This window comes from Phacochoerus africanus, chromosome 9, assembly GCF_016906955.1.
Source record: "Phacochoerus africanus isolate WHEZ1 chromosome 9, ROS_Pafr_v1, whole genome shotgun sequence".
Classification (NCBI taxonomy): domain Eukaryota; kingdom Metazoa; phylum Chordata; class Mammalia; order Artiodactyla; family Suidae; genus Phacochoerus; species Phacochoerus africanus.
Window position 1 is genome coordinate 97,554,922 of NC_062552.1, and position 15,022 is coordinate 97,569,943.

Here is a 15,022-nt window from a genome sequence, read left to right on the forward strand (position 1 = left end):
ATCTTTTAACGTTAAATGGACTTTTTTCCTCTCCTCATTACATGGACATTGGGAGGAAAACCTGGGAACTTTTTGTTTACTGACCAGTTTTGTTATTATGATAATATAAACAATTCTCTGACAACAATTTGTTGTTGAATTGTGCCCAATATATTTTTCTGCCTCTGCTCTTTATTTGAGAAATGCTTTTAACATGTAAGATACACCTTCATTTAGATATCATATAATTCTGTTAAATGAAAAGTGGCTTTCAAAGAGAACTTGGTATGACGTTTGTATTGACAATAATTAAAAAACATCTTTCCGTATTAACCTTAACTAATTGATGTGTAGTGTGGTTTCATGGATACTTTAGATTTGCTGTTGCTGCTAAGTAACTTTGCCATCGCTTTTACTAACTTTGCCATTACTCTCATCTCTTTCTATAGCACTAGTCTCATAACTCAGTGAATTTTTGCTGTGATCAGTGCGCCATCAACTTAATTCATTTTGAGCTTTTACTTGAGCCTCTCTCTCTTTGAACTTACCCTTCACTGACTGTTACCCTTTCTTTTAATGACTTGAATTATGGGAATTTCCTGACATTCCATCTGCAGTTGCCATCTCCTTTTATACATTCTCTTTTGGAAACCAGTGCCCCTCTTCCATGTTAACCTATTTCAAACCCACCTTTAACCACAGCCCTTGCCCTGTCTTTTACCAGCCAGAGGCCTACATTTTCAACTCCTTTCTTGACTCTTGTTCTACAGCAGATTCTTAAGTTTAAGAGCCTGGCCAACAATGTAAATGAGTAAAAAGGGCAGGAAAAAAATCTTTTTCTACACCAAGAGACAGGGTAAGTGGAGTGATAAGTGGCCATTGACATAGGCTGAGGGCCAGGGAGATGGCACTGAGGATGGTGGCAAGTGGGAGAGTGCAGGCCCCATGCAGGCTGTTTGGCTCTGGCTGTTGTTGCTATTTGGGAATGTTGGCCCAGAGTTACCAGATCTCTGTCTCCCAAGAGAAGCTGTTAATCAGGATTTGCATGTTAAATACCCTGAATTTTAAAGGATGGGCTAAATTTTTGTTAAACACTGCATGGGCCAAAGAATATATGTGCCCATGGACCAAGTTCAGTAGACAGCCTCTTAGTTTATGACCTCTTTCTGTAAAGACACTTTATAATTTGTGTGTCATCATCCAGTGCTCCCCCATTTCCCATCTTTCCCATTTGTTTCATTGTTCATCTAATGGGAGGACCACCCTCCTAATTATTTAAGCCAGGAACTTCCAAATCATCATGGACACCTTCTTACTTCATTACCTTTTTATTTTGGAGAAGTATTTGGGTCAAGGAACAGGTTTTTTTATGAAGGGATATTAGAACATGTTTCTAGGCAGAGGGAAGGAGGCCAGCGGAGAGGATAATGGCAGAGCCAGGATCCTCTGGGAATGGGATCCAGGGTATAGCATCCGGCTGTAGACCTCCATGATCTGATGCTACTTTCATCACATGATCTGATTTCATTTCGTGATCTGATGCTACTTTCCTGCTTCCATTTCCCAATAATCTTGTTTTAACCCCAAATAATCATTTTCCCTTTTCTTCTTTTGTGGATACCATGTTTCCTGCCATTTCTTGAGGACGTTTATTTTACTTTTGAGAACATGTTCTTTGTTTTCTCATGTTAACTCTTTTTCCTTGGGCATTCTCGAATTTGATACTTTTTTCCATGTTACTTGTTTTCCTAGAATGTATTGTGTAGGGGAGGTAAAACTTTTCTTTTACCTCTTAGGGTCACTGGCTGGGCCTGTGAATTAAGTTCACCTAAGACAGGAGAAAAGCATATACTTTTTTTTTTTTTTTAAATGTGTACCTGGGAGCTTTCACAGGTAAATAAAGACTCAGAGAATCAGGCCTACATCTATATCAGGTTGAACGAAGAGTAGTGATTGTGGAAAGATAACTAAAGTAGAGGGCGAGGCTAAAGGAAGATAAGAGGGTTATTTTAAAAAGGTTTGTTTCTAGAGATTCTTTTCAGCCTGACTCTGTGTTACTGGTGGTCAAAATATTCTTTTCCTCCACGTGTGAGGAGGGCAACTTTCACACAAGAGCTTTTATCTTTTAGGAAGGAAAGGGGAGGTCAGGGTGCCTTTCTTATTACACCTGTTGTTTTTAAGGGCCTTTAGCTCTAAATAGTCAATTTGCCAAGTTGGCGTGTTTTGGAATAGCCCGTTCTATAAATTCCTTCAGTTGTTTATTACAGATTTTTTTAAAGTCTCTTTCCACCTGTGCCTGTGGGCTCCAATTTATAGGAGCCCTGGGAAAGGGCCAGCCATAGGAGGGATGGCAGACTAACTCATAAGATGTGTGGATTCCTTGCCTTCTGAGTAAGGGTAAACTATGGCATAGGTTATCTAGAATATTGTTCACACTCTCTAGTTCTAAGGATCACTGTGACTTGTTTTTCTAAGTCCCAGGGTGGTTTTCCTCCAGGGGCAGTAGATTTTAAGCCATCGATGCTGATGTCATCAAACATCCAATTGCATATTCACGCTTCAGGTTCTCAGCAGCAGTTCTGGTTTTCGTGACAGTGGGACATGTCTAGCGGTGTTGAGGTCTGTGCATGTTTATCCAACTTGTCTGAGAAGGCTGTTCTCCCTCATTTTGAGTAGTTAAATATGATAGTTATGCTTTGAGCCTGTTTCCTTTGTGCTTATTTTTAGTGAAAAGATCTGTATATTGGCTGAATTTCAGGAATTTCATAAAGAACCTGGTTATTTAGAATTCAGGCCAAATGCTCAGTTGCCACTGTAGAGAGGAAAGCAAACATTGCCTTCTGATTATCCAGTGTGCTCTGGAGGAAATAAAGAAAATTTGTATCGCAAAATTATGGCTTAATAAATTTGGTGATTGTTAGACCAATACACTTAATATATACCCCTGAGAATGAAAACTAATGGTTTCCCCTAATACATCTCACGTGTATTCCATTGCAGTTCATATCTTCTACTAATCTCTGTAATTGCTTCTTACATAAGTAAAGATGTCACCTTTGCTTAAAATAGAAATCTTTTCTGTGTGCTTCAGAATTGCTCTTTTTAAAATCGACTTGTTAGAAAGCACACAAAATGAATTAGAGCTGAATCAGCTAGAGCTGTCACTTGATGATTCTCTAATTTACCGTCTGTTTTAAGGATTGTGTACATACACCCTCCCATATAAGATATGGACCATAATATTCTGAATTCTGAGTGCTATTATATAACATTTAAAGTCAAAGAAAAAAAATAGATTGTGTCTTTGATACAAATTGAAATACATTGCTTATGATTTTTCCAAGTCGTTAAAATGGGTTAGTTTATGAGGTGTGAATCCTGTTGCTTTGCTGGTGGAGGCTCCAGAACACACTTCACTCTGACCTCGGCCAGGTCAAGTTTAACAAATGACCTGAGCTAACTGATCTCAGGGCAATCGTGGATATAATTGGGAGCACTATGGACATATGAGTGTTTTATTTTGTTTTTAACCCTGTTATATCGATTTGAAAAGTTGGGTTTTTTTGGTAGAAAATTATACTGTTCATATATATATATATATATATATATATATATATATATAAAAATAAATGGACTGATAGTCTAATTGGTATATACGTTCTTGGAAGCAGTCTTACCTGTTCATAGCTGACTAATAAAATAACATTTCTTTTTTTTTTTGTCTTTTTTGCCATTTCTTGGGCCGCTCCCGCGGCATATGGAGGTTCCCAGGCTAGGGGTCTAATCAGAGCTGTAGCCACTGGCCTACGCCAGAGCCACAGCAACATGGGAGCCGAGCCACGTCTGCAACCTACACCACAGCTCACGGCAACGCTGGATCGTTAACCCACTGAGCAAGGGCAGGGATCGAACCCACAACCTCATGGTTCCTAGTCGGATTCGTTAACCACTGCGCCACGACGGGAACTCCTAAAATAACATTTCTTAAGGTCTTTTCTTTAAATACTTTTTTAAAAATTGAAAAACTGTAATGTAGATGGTGTCTTCGTAGGTGTTTTCAATAGACTTTGGGAATTTAAGTACCCTCTTCTTTAACTAACGGAACAGGTTCTGTGGTTTTGTTTTGTTTAATCTGGTGTTTGCCATGGGCTCAATGTTGTGTTCAAAGCTTTAGGAAATTATGCTGTTATCTCTTGGAGGACCTAATTGTCTGTATCTTGGAAACATTCAGCAATTCTGATGAGCACAATACTATGGGAAGCTGTTAATGGCTATTAAGGGATATTGACCCAGCCTTCGGTGACCTTGTAATCTAATTTTTAAAAACTTCATTGATCACTAACTTTTTTCTGAACGAGGACTTGGGGATATTATCCCCTTGAATTTTTCCACACTGATGCATTTAGGATCAGTTCATTCACATTGCTGCAAACAAAGCCAAATATTGTGTCTCTGTTTATTCTGCTGTGGAATTTGGGTTGTTTGCAGTTTTCTGTGGTTGTGAATATTTTTATTTGTCTCTGGGTGACAGTTCTCCTGGTGACCATAAATTCAGGAATGGAATTGCTGGCTGCTAGGGTGTGCCCATGCTTGACTGTTTTCAAAGTCATTGTTCCATTGTATGATTCCCACTGGAGTCTGGACATTTCCATTGCTTCTCATCATTGCCACACACTTGACATTGACTGACTTTTTAAATTTAGTCAAGCTGATAGGTGTGTAAGGGTGCTTTCTATTTGTATTCCTGTAATTGCTAAAGAAATTCAAAGTATCATGTTGTGTATTTAAGGAGCTTTTGTATTTCCTTGCCTTTTATAATTTTTGTCCATTTTTCTTTTGGATTATCTGTGTGTCTTTTTTTTTTTTTTCTTTTGTCTTTTTGCCATTTCTTGGGCCGCTTCCACAGCAAATGGAGGTTCCCAGGCTAGGGGTCTAATCGGAGCTGTAGCTGCCAGTCTACGCCAGAGCCACAGCAATGCGGGATCTGAGCCGCGTCTGCAACCTACACCATAGCTCACGGCAACGCCAGATCCTTAACCCACAGAGCAAGGCCAGGGATCGAACCTGAAACCTCATGGTTCCTAGTCGGATTCGTTAACCACTGCACCACGATGGGAACTCCCTGGATTATCTGTCTTTGTTACATATTTATAAGATACTTACATTTCGCTGGTTATATATTTTCTTTTTTTTTTCTTTTCTTTTTTTTTCAGGGCCACACCTGAGGTATATGGAGGCTCCCAGGCTAAGAGGTCAAATTGGAGCCATAGCCACCAGCCTACACCAAGCCACAGCAACGTGGGATCCAAGCCGTGTCTGCAACCTACACCATAGCTCCCGACAATGCCGGATCCTTAACCTGCTGAATGAGGGCAGGGATTGAACCCTGGTCCTCATGGATGCTAGTCAGGTTCATGAACTACTGAGCCACGACGGGAACTCCATGGTTATATATTTTCTCATTTGTGGTTTATCCTTTTATTTTCTTTATGGTCTCTTTTAATGAACAGAAGTTCTTTATTTTAATGCAGAACAAATTTTTCTTTTATGTTTTTTCTTTTTTATGTTGTTAACCTTTTCTGAGGTGATAAAATCTGCTTTTAGTATCTACTAAAAGTTTTATAATCTTGCCTTCTACATTCAAGTCTTCTGTTAAATTGGAAATGAATTGTATATAGAAACTAGAATAGGGATTCAATTTATTTTTCCCCCATATGGGTAAACATACAGGCAAGTACCACTGTTAAAGAATTCAGCCAGGGATTCAATTTATTTTTCCCCCATATGGGTAAACATACAGGCAAGTACCACTGTTAAAGAATTCAGCCTTTCTGCATTAATCTGTGTTGCAGTTGAGAGGTGGCTGGGCAAGTCCCTTAGTACTGTCTTCTTCTTATGGAGCGTCTTGATTCTTCTTGGGCCTTTGACGTGTAATGTAGACCTTATATATATTCACTTTGTTGAGTTCCTTGAAAAATGCTGTGGATGTAGATGTAAAATGTGTGTACATGTGCATGTGTGTATGTATGTGTAAGTTCATATGCATATATGCAATTGTCCCTTGGTATCTGTGGGGGATTGAATCCCTGCAGATACAAAATCCAAGGATGCTCAAGTCGCTTATGTAAAATGGCACCGTATTTGCTTATAGCCTTTGCACATCCTCTCTTATACTCAATAATTGTCTCTAGATTACTTGTAATACCTAATCAGTGTAAATGCTGTGTAATTATTTGCAAATAACACATAAATGCTGTGTAACTAGTAACTGGTGCAAACTCACATTTTGGTTTTTGGAACTTTCTAGAATTTTTAGCCTCAGTATTTTCCATCCATGTTGGATTGAATCTGTGGATGTGGCATCCGTGGATATGGAGGGCTGACTGTATTCTCTTGCTCTGTTGCTGAGAGTGTCTGGGAGTCGTCCTCAGTAGCGGTGGACACATCTGATACCTGGATCTTGAAGTCTTTTCGTTTTTTAAGATTGAAATATAATTAACATACAGTTATATTATTGTTTTAGGTGTACAACATAGTGATCCCACATTTAAGTGTATTTAGAGATGATCACAATAAGTGTGGTTACCATCTGTCACCATTTAAAGTTATTACAGGAGTTCCCATTGAAGCTCAGCAGGTTAAGAACCCAGTTAGTATCCATGAGGATGTGGATTCGAGCCCTGGCCCTGCTCAGTGTGTTAAAAGATCCAGCATTGCTGTGAGCTCTGGTATAGGTCACAGATGTAGCTTGATCTAGTATTGCTGTGTCTGTGGGGTAGGCTGCCAGCTGCAACTCCGATTTGACCCCTAGCCCGAGAGCTTCCATATGCCTCAAGTGCGGCCCTAAGAAGGAAGAAAAAAGTTACTACAGTTGTGTTGACTATATTCTCTGTTCTATACATTACATCCCCATGATTGATTTATTTTGTAACTAGATGTTTGTGATCATGGAGTGTGGTCCATTTAATGTAGTGTTGAATTCAGTTTGCTAATATTTTGTTGAGCATTTTTGCATCTTTATTCATCAAAGATATTGGCCTGAAGTTTTTGTGGTTGTTGTTTTCATCCACTTTGGGACAGTGCTGGCTGGAGTGGGTCCACAGAGGAATATTGGGGCCAGGTGAGTGGTCCTAGCCAGATACGTGGCAGATGTCAGAAGTGGCACGTGCCAGACCAGCTTGGTAGAGGGAGGGTAAACTTTTTTTGTTTTTTAATGGCACCAGCTAGTACTTTGTTCTCAGAGGAAATTCCAAAAAATCTCTGCCCCTTCGGCACTTGCAGTCACATTTGTCATTGAATCTCCTTGTATGGCCAAATGCTTTTCAAACTGCTGTCTGTACTGGGACTTCGAGCATGTGAGTTTGTGTAGGAACCCTTTAAAAATCTTCGTTTCTCACAGCCTTCCAGCTCTCCTGAAGTAACCCTGCTGGTTTTCCAAGCCAGACATTATGGGGGCTCATCTTACTGGTACAGGTCCCCTGGGCTGGGGTGCCTGATGTGGGGCCTGAACCCTCTGTGCTTTGCGGAGGGCTTCCACATTGGTGATATCCCCTCTTGCTTGTGGGTTGTCACACTGGAGGTATGGGTTCTGACCAGACTGTGTCTCTGCCCCTCCTGCCTATCTCAGTGTAGTTTTTTCTTCATTTCCTTAGTTGTAGATGAGCTTTTCTGCTGGTCTTCAGGTTATTCTCAGAGAAGGTTGTTCTCTATGTAGTTGTAGCTTCGATGTGTCCATGGGAGGAGGTAAGCTCCAGATCTTTCCTACTCTGCCATCTTGATCCTGCCAAGTATGAAAGGAGACTGAAACATCTCGTTTTAGAAAGTAAGGAAATGCTCAAAGAGCGATGATGAGATCATGTCAAAATGACCTAGCAGCCATCTTGAAGGAGTTTCCACTGGCCACATCTGGGACAGTTTGGTTTTAAAACAAATAAAGGTAATAATGGATTATAAGAAATCATAATAATAATATAACTCACTGAATACATGAATGAATAATATAAATGTGAGAATGAATGGATTGATTAATTGAAAACTTGATGAGGAGCAGTATATTTATATGGCTTCAAAGTGTCCCCCTAAGAAATACTTATTAATTACTAATTTTTCTAGAAGGAATTATCTTTATAGATTTCCAGGTTGATAGTTATATTCCTCTTCTGGCCTCCACTGATGCTGTTGGGAAATCAACAGTCACCTTAATTGATATTCACTTGTAGGTGATTCTCTTTTCTCTTTGCTGCCCTTAAGACTGCGTTTTATTTTGTGCTCTGCAGTTTTACTCTGATGTCCCTAAGTATTGCTTTGTCCCTGCTTACTGTGTGTTGGCCTTTCTGGATTCAAGGATTGGTATCTTTTACACTATTGAGTCTCCGTTATCTTTTTCTCGTATTCATTCCTCCAGGTGACGTTAAGCCTAGTCACTATACCGTCTGTGTCTCTTAATGTCACTTTCATGGTTGCATCTCTAGCTATTTGGAAAGCATTCTGGATACTATTTATAGATTTGTCTTCTGTTCCTGATCACTATTCATCTGTGTCCAAATGTAATTTATTCACCTAATGATTTTTTAAAACCTTTTTGCTATCATGTTTTTAATTCTAAAATTCCATTGAGTTCTTTTTTCACGTCTGGATGGTTATATGCAATATTCTATTTGTTCGTTACTTTCAAGCTTCTCATTTACACATTCATGTATATGTAAGCCCCCCCCCCCGCCTTTTTTTTTTTTTGGCTACACCTGTGGCATATGGAAGTTTCTTGGGGCAGGGATTGAATCTGAGCCACAGCTGTGGCAACAACAGATTCTTAGTCCACTGTGCCCCAGTGGGAACTCCAATAAGAACTTTTTTTTTTTTTTTAATATCAACTCTCAGCTTTAATATTGGATACAGAGAGAAGGCCTGAAGCCAGGTTTTAGGTTAAGAAAATCATAACGCACAATCTCTCATCTCTTGTTTCCTTTCTTTTTCTTCTTTATTTTTTATTTTGAAATAATTTTAAACTTAAAAATGGAGTGGTAAAAATAGGTCAGTTTCAGTTGGGATTAATATATACATGCGACTATATATAAAGTAGATAAGTAACAAGGACCTACTGTGTAGCACAGGGAGATCGACTCAGTACTCTGTAAGAACCTTTGTGGGGAAAGAATCTGAAAAAGAATGGATATGTTTATATGTTTAATTGATTCACTTTGCTGTACACCTGCAACTAACAGAGCATTGTAAGTCAACTATACGCCAATAAATTTTCTTAAAAGGGAAAACATTTTTAACAAAATAGGTCAGTTTCTGCATGTCTTTCACCCCCCTTCCCCAGATGCTAATATTCTGTATAACTGTGGTACACTTAGTCAAAATCGGGACATTAACATTGATACAGTAATGTTAACCGAGCCACAGACCTTATTTGTATTTTATTACCTATCCCAGTAATGTTTATATCTGGACTGTGGTCCAATCTAGGATCCAGTGTTGCATTTAATTATTATATTTCCTTTGTCTTCTTTAATCTGTGCTTTTTTGTCAAATTGCCATTTTTCTATATTAATATACTTTTTAATTGTACTGCTCAGATTGTCCCAAATTCGGCTCTTTCAGGTTAGTTCCAGAGTGCTTTTGATAAATTCCTATCTCTTTGGAGCCCCTCCTTACTTTGTTGTACCACAGGATGTTCTAGACCCAACTTCACAGAAAGACATTTCTCTGAGTATTCCTGGCTCCTCTTATTGAAAGATGGTATTTAGAAGCCAATGTTTGGGTGCTATTTATGGTCGTTACCACAGCGGTATCATCACTTTTGGTCTCTCTCGGAGGACAGCGCTAGGAAATATACGTGTATGCACAGAGCTACCTCTTGTCAACATCTATTACCTATTGAAATGTATATTAAAAGCTTGAATATCTCTGATTCCAGTCTAACACCATATAAGTCATTCTGGCCTTTTCCCTTTCCTTCTTTGTTTTGTCTTTCGTTTCAGAGTATATAGTCAAGATACTGATTTCCAAAGTGCTTAGGTTCGTTCTTTTCTTCTGTCCTCCCTTAAGTGTGGTTACTTACACCTCTGTGATGCAACTCACTTGTTAACTATGTTTCATTTTGAGGTACTTGCACATACCGTTTGATTTTGGTTATTTACCTTTTTATTTTGTGAAATATTACCATGTTTATAAATGTCAAAACTATGTGAAAAGATGTATCTGGAGATGTCACTCCCCCTCTAGTCTTTGTATTCCATTCTCATTCCCCCAGGTCCCACCCTAATGGCTCCATAATGCCTATAAGATAAAATTTGAAGTTAGTGGAATTGATAAGTCCCTCCACCGGCTCAGTCTAAGCTGGTCCTTGTATGCCATATTCTGGCTGCCTCAGATTTCTTGCTATTTCTCAGGCATGACTGGCTCAGTCATGTCTCCCTTCACGCCTTTGCATTTTCTCTCCCTCTCTCTGGAATGATGCTCTGTTTCTCTTCTTACCTTGCCCATCTTTAATCACTCAAAGCCCATTTCAGCTCTCACCTGCTATGTAGAGACTTCTTTTCCTCACCCTCCTCTCTCCATTTGCATTTCATTCCTCCTACCTGTAATAATTCTCCTCCTAGCTTTATAGCCCTTGTGAATGTTATGTAACTTTTGTGACATGTGATTTAAATTGTTGATGCATAGGCTTTCCATCTTCTTTATAACTGTGAGTTTCTTAAAGACAGAAACTTTGTCCTTGCATGTCTAGCATCTGGTTCAGCTTCTTGCATATATCAGTTATGCACTGAATACAGTATAGTGAATGGATTTCTGTTCTTTTCACTTGCTTTGTCTTTACTCCTTCTCTCTTTATTTCATTCATGATAAAAGCCCCTACTAATAGAATGTGAAGCTGTAAAATGTGATGCCCATGATCTTATTGTCGCATTTTTGTATTCTGTGCCTCTCCTTACATACTTGGGCACAGCCTTGGGAATTTAATGGCTTCCTATGACCCTGGAAGTTACAATTATCTAACTAAATTTTCAGACACAGTAGAGAGGGATGAGTTGAAATCAAGGTATAGAAACTGTTTACAATATGCAAACCCAGAAAGTCAAGATTCTTATCTGTCGGATTTGCCTCTTTACTTGAAAAGCTGAAACTTCCTGCCCGTTTGCCCTGTTAGATTAGAAAAAAATGTTGTACTGGAAACAAAATCCCTTCAACAGTCTTTTAAGAGCTCTAGTCAGCTTTTAAAATGTCATTATTTTTGTCCAAAAGACAAGTTCAGTAACCTTGCAAGTTGCGTTTTTAAGCTGCTTACTTTACTTTCCATCCTGCATAGATTATTCAGCACATTATGTTCAAATGTAGGGGCTTGTTTCCATCAGTCTCTTCACCCACCATCTGTTACTTCCCTCTGGCCTTCTGTATTGCATTCTCTTTCTGCCACTCCTGTGTGTTCTCACTATAGCTCATTCTCCAAAGTTCTACCTATGACTCAAAACAGAGGTTTAGTGGTAATGCAAACATCACACTAAACAAAGGGGTTGACAGGGGTGTTTCTTCAAGACTGCGTGGTGAGGGTACAGGGCTTGCTGCTGCATCAGAGCAGATATTCAGGGTGAGAGCTATGGGAAAGCATTCATTTAGATTACTGGTCTGTATGTATTTATTTTAAAAATTAGAATCACTTTTTTTTATTCAAGTGTAACACAATGTATAATAAGACAAATGCATCATAAATTAGCACTTTGGTGAATTTTGAACTATTTAGAGGAATTTTAATACTACAGATATTTTTTCTAATTTTTTTTTCTTTCTTTTTTTTTTTGTCTTTTTAGGACTGCACCTGCGGCATATGAAAGTTCCCAGGCTAGGGGTCGAATCAGAGCTGTAGCCACTGGCCTATGCCACAGCCACAGTAACGCCAGATCTGAGCCGTATCTGCGATCTACACCACAGCTCATGGCAATGACGGATCCGTAACCCACTGAACAAGGCCAGGGATTGAACCCCTGTCCTCATGGATACTACTTGGGTTTGTTACTGCTGAGCCATGACGGGAACTCCCAGTCATGATAGTAGTAGCTCCCTCTAGTTTCTGATTTTAAGTGCAGTTGCTTACTTTAAAAAGGCTGGTTTACTTCTTTCAGAAGAAAAGACTTTTGTCAAAGTTGTGCAATTAGTTTTAATGAAACTTCCTATGTACTTAACTGTTTTTCTCTTTTTTTCAGGTTATGCGTTGTTAATGCGGATGCTGTTGCCTAAATTTCTGTAGCTATGGCACAAGAATATAGTAAGTACTGTGCCATACTTTCTATAACTTCCATAAAGTGTTGACTTTGTGTCTTTAAGTTTCTCACTGGAGCAGTGGAAATATAAAAACAAAGGTTCTATTTACTTATTTTTTAAAATGTATTTTATTGAAATGTAGTTTATTTCCATTGTATTAATTTCTGCTATATAGCAAGATAATTCAGTTGTGTGTGTGTGTGTGTGTGTGTATATATATATATATATTCATTTTTCATATTCTTTTTCATTACGGTTTATCACAGGCTATTGAATATAGTTCCCTATGCTGTACAGTAGGACTTTGTTGTTTATCCATCCCATATATAATCGTTTGTGTCTGCTAATCCCAAACTCCCAATCCATTCCTCACTCAGCCCCTCCCACTTGGCAACCACAAGTTTCTTTATGACCCTGAGGCTCTTTCTGAAACAAAGTTCTTTTTTTTTTTCTTTTTCCTGCTGCACCTGTGGCATATGGAAGTTCCCTGGCCAGGAGTTGAATTGGAGCAGCAGCTGCCAGCCTACACCACAGCCATAGCAAGAGCAACACCAGATCTGAGCCACATCTACGTCATCTGATTTTTGTGTCTTTAGCTTTATATATGTACAAAGATATCATGATTTTGATTTATTTAGTCTTCCAATAACACAGAATGGCTCAGGCTCTTCCCTGTAAATGCTAGTGAGTAGACATTAGGGTTGGATCCATATTATGCACTCTGTTTTACCCCCAAGTTATGGGGTTAGGAACTGACCACAGCACCAGGATGGGTCCTGATTAGGGGCAACCCCATCACTGCTGTGTCCAAGTTTAACTCATTGTGGAGGAGGCAGCGGCCAGTGTTGGGCATTAACTGGCTGGAGAGCTTGTTTCGAGAATGGCCCTGAGGTGTCCTGCTCTAACAGCCAGGCTCCAAAGTAGGCTTGCCAAGAACTTCTGGCAGGAGTCTTTTCCTATTTAACACAGAGCTACCCGAAGAGTCTGCCTCTCTTTCCCTTCTTCTGGATGTCGTTAGATGCTGGTGTGAGGTCTGATGTGACTCCAGGCTGAGCCAGAAGTCACACAGGATGGAGGGCAGAGAAATCAGCCGTGAAGCCGACTCCTCCTCCAGAAGTCCAAGCGTTAGAGCCAGGAGCATTTCCTTTTGGTTTAAGCCAGTTAAGTTGGGAGCCAAAACATCCTAAGTGATTTCCTTAATCTCCATTTCATTTTTAGTAGTCCATTAGTTTCTCCCCAGGGACTGTGGGAGTAATTGCAAGGGAAAGCAGAATAATACTGTTAAATTAAACTGGCAGGGTGTGTTGGTGTTGACTGGCACCCTCTCCATTCTGAGCGACTCCCAGGTAGATTTTGTGTTCAGAGACAGGACAGTGAAATCCATTGCTTCCTGATTCTCCCTTTCCTTTCCCAGAGGTTTTGCCTTTTTAATCAACCCATTTGGGCCATGAATGCTGCAAAGGGTCTTGGATTGCTGGCCTAAAAACCATCCCCTGGTATAGGTGTATATTGGACAGTGTGGAGCTGTCCCTGGGGTTTTCTTAGAACAGTCTATACTCAAACTTCTAATTCCTTATTTTCTTTTGGTCTTAAAAAATTACTGTGAATATTCAAATAAAAAAACTGTATAAGAAATGATATTCATATGTACTCTCCCACAACATTGTAGACACAGAATATTTACCAAGTTTGTGGAACAGTTAAAAACCCACAGTCAGGGGTTCCCATTGTGGCTCCATGGGTTACGAACCTGACTGGTGTCCGTGAGGATGCGGGTTTGATCCCGGACCTCACTCAGTGGGTTAAGGATCTGGTGTTTCCGTGAGCTGGGGTATAGGTCGAAGATGCAGCTCACATCTTGAGTAGCTGCATTGCTGTGGTGTAGGCTGGCACCTGCAGCTCCAATTCAACCCCTAACCTGAGAACTTCCATATGCCACAGGAGGAGCCCTAAGAAGCAAAACAAAACAAAACAAAAAAACACACACAAAAGAACCTACAGTCATCCTCCCTTTCTCTACCTCTGAAGATCCACAATCCTAGTTTTGGTCTTTATTTATTCTTCCTATGTATTTGTTTATGGTTTACCACATATGTGTATTATGATTTTTATATGTTTTGTCACTTTAGGTAAATGCAGGCACTATGTATATTTGTTGTTTAAAATCACGAAGGAGTTGAGAAGAAATTCAGGCTTATAGAAGGAGGCTGTAAATGTGTTCTTAGACATTTGTCAGAAGATCTGTTACTAGGTATCTTGGTTATCTGTATTAAATAAAATATTAGATTTTAGGAGTTCCCTGGTGGCCCAGTGGGTTAAGGACCCAGTGTTGTCCTTGTTTGATCCCTTGCCCAAGTTTCCACATGCCATGGATGTGGCCAAAAAAAAAATGTGTTGGATTTTAAACTGCCAATGAGTTTAATCATCACGCTTATCTTCTGGACTCTGGTGCTTGCTCCGCTGCTTAATGAGGTCACTGTCTGTACTCAGACCGTCACTTCTGAAAGCTTTAGCATGCTCAGTGCCTACCATGTCATCTGTGAGCTTTTCAGAGTGTATTGGTTATTTTTTCATTTAAATAGCTCTCTTCATCCTGTGGTCAGAATGCATGCTTTTAGCAAACTTGGGTGAATCTCTGCATTTTTTTTTTCACTCTGACAATTAGCCATCATACTGATAAAATTGACTTCTTTCTAAATTTGTCAGCTTGCACCCTGTGCTGGTGACATCAGTTGTGGATGAGACATCCACTCCTTTGAATAGATTATGAAGCATCGTACTT

At 39.5% G+C, this 15,022-nt stretch overlaps 1 protein-coding gene across 10 annotated transcripts in view; it reads left to right on the forward strand.

Annotated features, from left to right (window-relative positions):
- SIPA1L1 (signal induced proliferation associated 1 like 1) overlaps positions 1-15,022 on the forward strand; it is a 380,227-nt gene that overhangs the window by 165,866 nt on the left and 199,339 nt on the right. For all 10 annotated transcript variants that reach the window (XM_047795415.1, XM_047795405.1, XM_047795408.1 and 7 more), the window contains one exon: positions 12,183-12,244. The gene's annotated coding sequence lies outside the window, so the exon portion shown is untranslated. The remainder of the gene's footprint in view (positions 1-12,182; positions 12,245-15,022) is intronic.